Genomic DNA, 12,152 nt, shown 5'->3' on the forward strand with positions numbered 1-12,152 from the left:
GTTTCAGCTGGTTGCAGTCAGGCAAAATGGAATCAGCTGTGTCACCTCCAGGTACTTTACCATACGTGGTACACTGAAGCATCAGTGAGGCGTCAGGCATTGTATCAGCCCATGTCTGGTAAAGACCTGCAAGTCGTCCTGCACAAGTCCACCCAGCAAGGGCACAAGCTATAACCTCCCTACAACAAAATCAATGCACAACACGTTTCAAACCATCCCTGTCAAATATGGGTACAGATGGGGTGTGAGACAGGGAGGCCTGCATGTTGTGTGTGTGTGCATGTACTTTGGATGATGTTTGTGTGGATGTGGGGGTATGTTTGTGTGCGTGTGTATGCATACGTTAGGATGAGTGGGAGTCTGTCTGGGGAGTGAGAGTGGGAGGTTGGATGCTGTGTGAGTGTTTATATTGTGTGGGTGGGGCTGAGAGGGCCTATATGAGTTAGGATGAGCGGGAGTGTGCAAGGAAACAGGTGTGTGCATGTGTTTCTGTGTGTGGTTGGGGCGGGGTTAAGTGCACTAGTGGGGGGGGCTTGGGCGGGCCTGAGGGGGGGGGGGGGGGGGGGGGGGGGGGTCTGCCGCTGTCCCTATCCTCTCATTCCCCATTAGGGGTGTGGGAGGGTGGACTGGCTGTGGTCCCTGAGTGGCCCGGTCGTGGGGGGCGGCCTCTCCTGGCCTGTCTTGCCCTGGGGGGCCTCCTGGGGAGAGGGGGTGCCTAATGCCACTAGAGGCTCATCATCCAGAGGGAAGTTTGCTTCCCTCTGGACGTACATCCCCGGACCCCTCTTACTTCCCGCTCTCTCTGTCTCACACACACACACACACATAGGGAGCTGGGAGGCGTGGAGCCATGCGGGGTGGAACGGAGGAGACCATTCAGTGGTCTCCTTGGATGCACCCCGTGGCGACTCGCCTCTCAGTTTTAATTGCACCAAGACACCAAAACACAAGAAACACAACACACAAACAACACCTGGGGGGCATGGCATGCGGTGCATGTCGGGCGGGGCCACTTAGGTGGCCCGGCTCCCGGCTCATTGCAGTCACTGCCCCTCAATTTTAATTGCACACAACACACACTACCTAAACAGTCAGGAGCGTGGAGGGAGAGGGTATTGAGGACCTCTCACACCCCTGTTCCCCCTGTGTGAGGCCGGGGGCGGGCGGGGGGAGGTGGTTGCCTCCGGGGTCGGGTCCCGGGGTGGCTGCGCTGGTGGGCTGCTGGCTCTGTGGGTGTTGGGTCAAGGGGGGGTGCTTGGGGATCGCTGTCCTCTGGTCCGCCTGGCCTGCGCCGGGTGGCTGTCTGGGGGGGCCTGGTCCCCCTAGGCATGTTGCGGGCCCTCTGCCTTTGGGGGGTGGGGCGGCCGCCTCTGGGCTCCTGGGGCCCTGGGCCCTTCGCTTGGACTGCCCTGGATAGCCGGTCCCTGGTGGGGCCGGTGGCTGCTGATCTTAGCCCACTGGGACCTGTGCCCTGGGACCGTGGGGGGCTCTAGCTGGGGCTCTGGAGTCATCTTCGTGGTGGGGTGGCTTGGGTTGGTGCTCCGGGTCTGCTGCTGGGGGCCCGGGCCTCTGGCCCTGGTCTGCCTCTGGCCTCCGTGGAGGCGTGGTCGCATTTGTATGATTTGTATTTTGTTATTTTGTATATATATTTTGTATGATCTCACTCATCATTGATCACTCTTCATCACTGATCACTCCTTGTTTCTCATGCTGACACAGTCACTGAGTTGTCCAGTGGGTTTTAATACTAAGAGATAATTTTTTTTTTTTATTTTTCCTGTGAGTTAGTATCTGGTTGCTGTTATGTCTTTTTGATTTGGTTATTATTTAAAAACTCTTAATGACTAGTTTTTTTCTGTGTGTATGTTTCTGCTTTTGTAAAAGTCGCAGGAAATTTTCTGGTGTGTTCATGTACAGGTGTAACAGTTTGTTGTTTGTTGTCTGGTGATGGTGTGGATTGAAGGATCGTTGCCTTCTGTCTGTGATGTTTTTGTCTCTTTTCTTCTTTCCCTTTTGCTCTTTTTGCTATTTTCCATCTTTTTCTGTCCCCTCTGGTCAGGTCCAACAAGATTACATAGATTCCGTGATTCAAAGTAAATAAATAAATAAATTAATCACATTATCAAGAGGAGCCTTACCCATAGGCCTCCCCTTGGCAGAGCAAATCTGTTCAGCACGATACAGCAACCAGATTATCATTTTGCTTGCTATGATGCTGGACAGGACAAGTTACAAAAAAAAAAAAAAAAATATGGGTACAGACCAAGACATGTCACCCATAGACACCGCAATCCGTAAAACCTGTCCTTCCCAATCAGCGCGTCAGCTACATCCTCTGTTACCTTCAGTCTCTGGAACTGTCAGTTCGCAGTGAACAAAACAGAATTTCCTTGATAAATCTCTCAGACATTCAGGTCCTAGCCCTGACTGAAACCTGGATCTGTCCAGAAAACACAGCTACACCAGCTGCCCTTTCTGTCAATGTAGAATTTACCCAAACACCTCGCTCAGCTGGACGAGGAGGTGGAACGGGCATTCTTATTTCTAAAAAGTGTAAATTTACCTCTCCGTCCTATGGCTAACTGCTCATCACTTGAGTATCACACAGTAAAGGTCTCTACACCCATCACTGCATACATTCTGGTCATATACCGCCCTCCAGGAGACAATATAGATGAGTTTGTCTCCAAATTGGATATGATTCTATGAGGTTCTAAGGGATCACAGTTCAGGAATCTGGGCTGCAGAAAGAAAGTGGTGCAAACAAAAGAGCACGCTGACTACCAGCAAAAAATGAGCATTTTCCACATCCAGACTAAAGGCTGCCAAGATAGCCTTTTATCAGAACAAGATCCGCAATGCTCCCAACACACGACATGTTCATGGTGTTTAACTCTCTTCTATCTCCACCACCTGCTCAGCCTCCCACTGTGCTGATTGCAGAAATGTTTGCTTCCTACTTCACTGAAAAGGTTGCTACCATCAGTAACCAATTCACTGAGCCTGACCAACTCAGCCTTACCAAACCAGCTACTGGTGCCTCACTCTGCTCCTTCTGCTCTCTAAATGAGGACCAAGTCTCTAAACTTCTAGTCAGCTCAAAACCCACGACCAGTCCTCTTGATCCTGTTCCCTCTGACATCCTGCAGAGCATTTTACCTACAATCAAACCTGCAGTAACCCATATTATCACCTCCTCTCTTAAATCCGGTGTCTTTCCCTCTGCCTTCAAGCAAGCTCGGGTTACCCTCTGCTGAAGAAACCCACACTCAACCCAGCCCAGGTTGGAAATTAATGGCCGGTCTCATTGCTTCCATTCATCTCTAAATTACTAGAGCGTGCCGTCTTCAGTCAGGTCTCACAGTTCCTCCAAGACAACAACCTGTTAGATCCATATCAGTCTGGCTATAGGCAAGGCCGCTCTACTGAAACTGCTCTCCTGTCAGTTACTGATCCCCTACGGGTTGCCAGATCCGCTGGTCAATCCTCAGTCCTTATACTGCTGGACCTGTCTGCTGCCTTTGACACGGTCAACCATCATATACTGTTCTCCACACTCTTGGAGCTTGGCATCTCAGGATCTGTCCTCTCGTGGTTCATGTCCTACCTCACAGGGAGATCCTTCAAAGTATTTTGGCGAGGGGGCGTGTCCAGATTACATGGGCTGAAGACATGGGGGCCTCAGGGCTCAATGCTTAGCCCCCTTTTCTTTTTACTATACACCTCCTCACTTGGTGCATCATTAGCTCGCATGGCTTCTCCAACCACTGCTATGCAGATGACACTCAGCTTTTCCTTTCCTTCCTACCTGATGACAACCATCTCAATGTGAATATCAGCATGTCTTGCTGATATCTCTGCATGGATGAAGGATCGACACCTTCAGCTAAATCTGTCCAAGACCGAGCTTATTGTCTTTCCAGCTAATCCTTCCTTACCTTACAGACCAAGCTCTTCTACTAGGAATCTTGGTGTCATGGTAGACAACCAGCTGACCTTTAAGGACCATGTTGCCTCGGTTGCTTGATCTTGCAGATTTGCTCTCTACAACATCAGGAGGATCAGACCCTACCTGACTGGACACACGACCCAGCTCCTGGTCCAGGCTCTGGTCATTTCATGCACTGACTACAGCAACTCCTTACTGGCTGGCCTGCCTGCATGCTCAGTTAAACCTCTGCAGATGATCCAGAATGTCTTCAACCAGCCCAAAAGAACTCATGTCACTCTGCTGTCAAACACCTAGTGCTCCCACCACAACTGTTGTGTGTGGGGTGAGAACCCGGATCCAAATGCAGACACAGATCTGGAAATATGTAAAGGTGTTATTTGTATCCACAGATGGAGGAATCTCAGAATGATGACTTAAACTGTGACTCCAAAAGAGCCCTGCACAAGAATTCCAATGTACCTTGACTTTTTTGGTTTTATGTACAAACGGCAAATAAAGAACTTTAAAGAACTTTGATGAGGAGTAAGAGAGCGGCTTCTGATCGAACACAAGTGAACATTGCAGTAAAAAGCCTCTGCACTTACCCAGGTCCCCGGCGTAAGATTTGGGATCAGGGATGTGTGTCTCTCTTACCGCAGGATAAGACCGTGGTGAGGATAATCTGGAATCAGGTGGCAGGTGAGGAGGAGGTTAAGCTGAGCTGGCAACATGAGTGGTGAGTTGAGCCAGATGGGTGAGGATTGTTTGGTTATTCTGGTCCAATGTGAGGAGCATTTGTTTGTCGGGCTAAGTGAGCATTCTGACGCTCACTTGTATTTGTAAGTGACTAGGTGCTAAATAATTCCACTTTGATGCTGGTAAGGGACGTTGGCACTCCAATGTAGAGCCATCAGAAACAGTGCTGACAGTGTTCTGATGATGTCTCCACTGTGCGACAGGTTGAGATGTCAACCAGTATGATGGAAATGGAGCTCCTACTCAGAGTAAATTAATCCACGGCGAGAACCTCTATGGACATAGCGAGGCCACTGGAGAAGTCCCAGCTGTTTATGAGCAGTGGTGTCCAGTGACATCAAACTGTTTTTGAGAGCAAGGAGCTGCACTGCACAGCTTCTTGCTGGGAGTTACCATCGATATTACAATGCTATTCGTAAGCCAGGGGTTGTGTGCTCACAGGTGGATAAGCACAACGTGTAACAGGGAAATATGTATGCCACCACATGAATCAGGACAGCATCCGGTTAATACAGTGGGTTGCAGTGTGGACTAATTTAATCTGGCTGAAAATGCCACATGTCATCAACCGGACAATCCTGTGAGGCTAGTATGCTAGCAGCAGTTCATAAGATGACAGTCCAGCCAGGATCTTGTAATCGTTATGAGAGTCACAACAAGGTCCAGAAGCAACACCGACAGAGAAAGTTCACTGGAAACCTCACCAACCATGGCAGCAGCACAGGGCCTCAGGCCAATCAATCAAGTTTATTTCTATAGTACCTTACAACAGGACCCAATCTGACCAAGGTGCTTAACATCACCACATATAATATGAAATAAATTTCATATATATGAAACATATAACACAAATACATATTAAAGGAAATATAATAGAAAGTGGTAGAAGCACAAAACTGATTAAAACTGACAGATAACACAGAAAGGCCTTTTTAAAGTTGTATTTGAACAGAGGCAGATCAGTGTGGGTGCGTAGCTCGTGGAGAAGAGCTTTCCACAGTGTTGGACCTGCCACTGAAAAGAACTGATCTCCCTTTGCTTGCACCTCTAACAGATGTTGGCCAGCAGAACGTAAAGCTCTCCTAGGCTGGTGGATTTTCAACAGTTCTGATAAGTCAGGAGGTGCGAAACCATTCAGTGCTTTAAAAACAATCAGCAACTGTTTCTACTCGATCCTGAACTGAACCAGGAGCCAGAGCAGAGCTACCAGAATGGGAGGGTTATGTTCCTGCTCCTGAGTGCTGGTCAGGAGTCGAGTAGCAGAATTTTTTATAAAGCACTGCAGTCAAGTCTGGAGCTCAGAAAGGCATGGATGGCCTGCTCCAGATCACTCTGGCTGAGGAAAGACTTTACTTTGGACAACAGAAGGAGCTGAAAGAAACTTGTTTGTAAGTTCAAGTGACAGTCCATTTTTACCCCCAGATTTTTAACCACCTGATTGAAGTAGGTGGCCAAAGGACCTAGACTGGGAACAGCGGTGTCTGGCTTATTGGAGGCATCAAACAAAATCCATTCTGTTTCCTCATTATTTAGCTGGAGGAAGTTTTGAGCAATCCAGTGTTTAATGTCCTTTAAGCAGCCATCAGTGGAGTTTATTGGAGAATATTCATTCCTAGTATATCTGGGAGTCATGACTCAAAGAAATTGATAGCGCGTTGACCTTCAGAGCCCTCTTTGAGACCGATTATTGTAATGTTCTCCTGAAGGGTCTGACACAGGGCCTTGGGCCTTGCGGGGTATACCCTTCCCTACAAAAACCATCAGGTCTCATCAGACCGATGTCAGGGGGGTTTTGGAGGACACAGCTGTGTGGAAGGGGAGTTTTTGTGGGACTCAAGTCTGGTTAGATGGGTGTCAAAAACAATATCCATGTGGATGTCAGTGGTTTTAATGTTGTGGCTGAATGGTGTTTGCAGAAATCTGGTGAAATTTGATCTGCTTTGGTTTGCTTTTCTCACTGTTTTCTTATGGAATGTTTTCATTCAGATTTGGTGACTGAAAAGTTAAATCGATGTTAAACGTTACTGTTTACACACAGATGTGTTTGTAGACAAAACTAAGTCCACATTTGCATCAGTTTGGTTTTCTGAAACAAACAGCCTCTCTTTATTTTATTGTCTTTGGGATGTAGACTTTTGTTTCAGAGGAGGGAAAGCAAAGGCGCAACTACTGACATTAGATTGACAACACAGATTCACTCTGTGTTGTCAATCTGTTTATCTGGAATAAAATAACATAAGAGGACATGACAGCTTCATCCTGCAGCCACAGCCAGAATTAAAGGTGGATACGGCCCAGTTGGATCTCTTCCTTCCTCTTCTGTCCCAGATGTCCGTTGTAGAGCAGAGCTGTGCATCGCTCTTATCTCTGAGTCATTAACTGATAAAAACTCCACCCAGCAGTCAGCGCACACATGCAGCATAAAGAGTCTCAGTGCAGTAAATGACCAGGAAGTTAGCAGCTGAATTTCACTGGAAACACCTGACTCAGTGTTATTTTAGAAGGCTCTGAGCTTCTGGAAATATCAAAACCTGGAAAAACCTTTTTATTCTCCAGTATTACAGTATGATGAATGAACTCTAAGTTCGGTAGCTGTTAGCATTGTAATGTCCAAGTGAATAAAAAAAAAGGGAAACAAGACAAACCCATGCATGTCCCATCAAGGTGAACCAGTTAATTATGTTTTGTGGCATCTGTCTGGCTGTGTTGTGTTTACATGCAGAATCTGTGCAGTAATCATGTGCGCTGGAGTAACAGAGACACTCAGGAAGCATAAATACTCCATTGTGTCCTCTGCTTTGTGTTCTGCTGCTTCTAGATTCATCTCAAAACTTTAAACACTTTTTAAAAACTGAAGTGATTGTCTTTGTTATTTCTTCTCTGCATCAATAGATTTTGCATGGAGTTAGAAACACATGGCTTCAGTCAGTCGTCAGAAATCTGCAGTGGAACGTTCTGAATGTTCACACTGAGCTGGGACGGGATTAATGTATTTACTGTGGATGGAGTTTGCATGTTCTCCCCGTGTATGCGTGGGTTCTCTCCGGGTTCTCCGGCTTCCTCCCACCGTCCAAAGACATGCATGATAGGTTAATTGGTTATTCTAAATTCTCCCTAGGAGAGAGTGTGTGTGTGAATGGTTGTTTGTCTATCTGTGTTGGCCCTGCGACAGACTGGTGACCTGTCCAGGGTGTACCTGCCTCTCACCTGTTAAAATGCTGGGATAGGCTCCAGCTCACCCGCGACCCGTGTGGAATAAGCGGTCAAGATAATGGATGGATGGATGGATGGAGTTTCATTAACTCTGTGTTTCATTAACTATGTTTTTGCTCTGGAGTGTGTGTTTTATGACTTTTCCTACTTATTTATTTACTCATTTATTTTCTTATTCATTTTTTTATTATTATTTTAAGGGTTCACTCTAAAAAAAAGTCAGCATTGTTATTTTTTCTATGTTATTTATTTTCTTTCTTGATGTTCTACTAATACTAATAAGATTACAGAGGAAAATTGCAAATGTACCTGTCTAAGTTAAAATCACATGAAAAACCTCTAACTGTGAAAATACAAACAATTCCCATTTTTATAAATAATTATTTCATGTTAAAAAAGACTGTTATAATACATTTTCAAATTTATCATCATTTCTGTTAAATTAATTAAAAAATAATTAAACAGCTAAATTTAATACCATTAATACTCTTTTATTCTGGTGGGAATTTATTTATACTGCTACATATATAAATGTTGTGTTGTCCTGCAGGTTTGCCTGCTGGCACCAGAATAAATATGGATTTTACTCCGTCTGCCCTCCAGCTACCTCCACGTTACCCGCCATTGGAAAGCTGAGATTTCTGAGATGTGAATGATGGAAACCATTCCAGGCTACAGCCGTAACTGTAGATTCAGTAAACATTTATTTTAGGCCAGTCGTAAATGCAGTTTATCTCTGAAGCCGTACTGTACCCAGTAGCAGATGATGCTGCAACAGAAACGCTCCTGTTACATCAGCAACAAGCCAGTAAAATAGCTGCTCCACAACACGTCTTTCATCCATTAAACATGTTTAGGGTTAAAACATAAGGATTTTATGGACTCTGGGCTGGAGGACCTGGCTTCAAGTCTCCGAACTGGCAATGAACTAAATCAATATTATACTCACTAACACTTCTCAGTAAACATAAAACAGCTGAAATAAAACCAGAACTCTCGCGTAAACACAAACAGTATTTTTATTATAAAATTTTTTCTCAGTGTTTTTCTGGCGTCCTGGAAGATTGCTGCGATTATTCCTTTTTTTTTAAGAATCTGAAGCTCAGCCAGATAATCAGACCTGTTGTAAATCCAGTAAAACCAAAACTGGCCACATGGAGCCAATAAGTTCATGATCATAATGTAAACAGGGTTCAGGTCTATGTCTGGACCTGGTTCAGTCTTTTGTCAGCTGAACAAAAGTTTTTCAAGGGCTCTCTTGTTGAAAAGGTCTCTATAAAGCTGCCCTCTGTTTTTTAAACAATGTGATCTTTATTTACCTAAAAACGAACGGGACCATGTTTCTCTACCACAAACAAGTCTAAAGGGGTATCAGGCCTTTTGTTATAAAACACTCCAAATCCAGGACTGCACTGTCTCACTGTGGTCAGCTCTCCTGCTGTCTCTTCTTTTATTCAACCTTTATTTAAACAGCTAATCTCACTGAGACACAGAGTCTCATTCAGTTTTAAAGTTGGTTACATAGCATACACACTTGTAGAAATATATGTCCTCTTGTGTCTTCCACATGGAGACACGATCTTTAGAAAATGGGATTTAGGTGCAATCTCAGCGGACTGATGTTGAAAAATGAAACTAATTTCGTACTAGTGATGGGGCTCTTATTACTTTATTTATTTGAGCTGAAGTATGCAGAAGCAGATAAAGTCATTTCCAAACTACAGGACTGTTCACTAGTGGAAAACATTCAAGAGAGAAATTAGTCTTCCTTAGAGTGGACGTCCCAGCAGGTTTGGTCTGAGGGTAGACTGTGCAATGCTCAGAAAAAACATCAAAAACCTCCAGATCTCCATCTCAGACTCTCCTGGCCTCAGTAAATAGGTTAAAGTTAAAGTTCATGACAATCCAGTTGGAAAAAGACTGAACCAGTGTGGCTTGCTGGGAAGAAAAGAGAACATGGCAGCATGGCTTAGTTGGCAAAGCTGCATCTGAACAAAGCACCAGACTTCTGAAACAAGGTCCTCTGGGCAGACCAGACCAAACTGCAGTGTTTTGCAAGTGTAACCCTGAATTAGTTGAGTTTACTAAAAATTAGACTAGACCGTTAGTCTCTACATAAAGCCTGTAGTTCCTTAAACTCTGTTTCTTAATACCCTAGTTGTTTGAACCAACTCTCGAATCAGATACAAGGCCCGTTTCTGCTGCAGGCCTTTTGCGTTGCCGTGGTTATGAAGTCAGTTGATCCTCTAGTGGAAAGTGCTAAGCTCAGAGCTCTGACATCAGTTTCAGACACCAACTGGTAGCGGTAATCACTGCTAGAAAGATGTTTCCAGCCACCCAACACGTCCACACAGCCTTCCTTCAAAAACTCCTGCCATCGCTACAGTTGTTGTCCTCATCTTCTTCTTCCTTCTGTTCCTCTTCTTTTCCGCTGGTTTGTTCCTTTCACTGCTCACATGTCAGCTGACCTGCTCAACACTGCCTCCATGGTTTCTGGTGGTTTTGCTCAGTTTACTGTGTCAAGCGATGGATCCACAAGGCCCCTGAAAACAAACCAAATGACGCTTGCAAACAAATCAGGAATCAGACGGAAGTGTCCGTCCGTCTGTGTGTCCGTCTTCTGAGTCGAGTATTAATGGGCCTTTACACAAATAGTTTAGTTCTTCATATTAAAGGCTAAATCATGTTGACTCAGTTTCATTGAACGACAGTTTAAAAGAACCTGTTGACTAGACTAGATTGTTAAAGAAAAATATTCTGCTGTATTTAATGTTGTGATAGTCATCTGAGGTTGGATTTGCCTAATTTTAAATCTTTGTTTTAAGTCTAGACTAATTAGACCTAATTTTCCCTTTTTTAATCAAAAGTTGAAAAAACTTTTTGAAATGACTGTAACATCACATAGATAGTATACACATTTTCCATTTTAAGTCATAATTATACAGTTCTTTTCACAACATCTGGTTTAATGGGCCGGGTGGGGGTGAGCAACTTGACTGCATCTCCCCCTGTGGTTTATACAGTTATACACTACCCTATTCCTGCATAGTTGGCTGAATTAGAGGGCATACAGTTCGTATCCTCAGAGCTAACATTACATAACAGTAGGACTAACAGAACTGGTAGAAAATACTTGACTGGCATTGCCGTATTAATTTTTAGGTATGATTTATTTTTGCAGCATAATGTAAAGTGAAAAAGTAGACAAGAAAACCGGGAGGCTGAGTAATTCTTCTTTGAGATACTGTGAAACAGTAGCTTAAATTGCATATTTTTAGACCTAGAAGACACCAAACAAAGCAACTTGTTTAGGTGCTGTTCTCTTCAAACACCGAAATATTTTCCCCCATTACAGAAAAGGTGACTTTCTTTTGATGTTGTTTTCTACTTCTATCATACCTCCCCTGTAACCAAGGTGAGTTATGTAAATATTGCATCCAGGGGTGGGGTTAGGGAGTGGCTCCTTAGACTCAATTTTACTTTTGAGGCGGGAAATAAACCTCTTGGAAGTAAGGTGCAGTGCCGGAGTCCAACAGAGAGGCAGCAGATGCGTAAAGTAGCCTGCATACAGCGCCTGGCATGGAAGATATTAAGGAAGTGTTTTAGACAAAAAGTACCACGACTGAATGACAACATCAGCTGTGTTTGTTACCCTGCTGGTTTGCCAAATGTTAGCTTACTACCAGTAAAGTTGTGGAACAAGGAAAGTAAATGAAAGCTAGATAATGTTACGCACATGGTCACATGGGAAGAATCCAAACAAACTCGGATAATAATAATTAAAATAAAGTGAATAACAGAGAGGCTGATGCTCTCAGGGTGACAACAAGCAACATGTAAAAAGAGTAAAGTAGTGTCATAGCTAATAAACACTGCTAGTTAAACATGGAGTATATATATATATATATATATATATATGTGTGTGTTTGTGTGTGTGTGTGTGTGTGTGTGTATGTACATGGCTCAAATCCATCTTAATAAATGTCCAGGAGAGGATTTGTTTTCACAGTTCTGTAAACAAGCCAACAACAGAATATTTATCATTTCATCATATTAGGCGACGAAACTCTGCCCTGTAGCTCAGGAGGAAGAGCAGTCGTCTTCCAACTAGAAAAGTCGGGGGATCAATTCCAGGCTTGACTACATGTCGAAGTGTCCTTGGGCAAGACACTTAACCCCACCTTGACTCTCAATGTGCCTTTCGGGGTGTGAATGTGTGTGTGAATGGGTCAATGTCATATGTAGTGTAAAG

The sequence above is a fragment of the Melanotaenia boesemani genome, chromosome 9, assembly GCF_017639745.1.
Source record: "Melanotaenia boesemani isolate fMelBoe1 chromosome 9, fMelBoe1.pri, whole genome shotgun sequence".
Lineage (NCBI taxonomy): Eukaryota > Metazoa > Chordata > Actinopteri > Atheriniformes > Melanotaeniidae > Melanotaenia > Melanotaenia boesemani.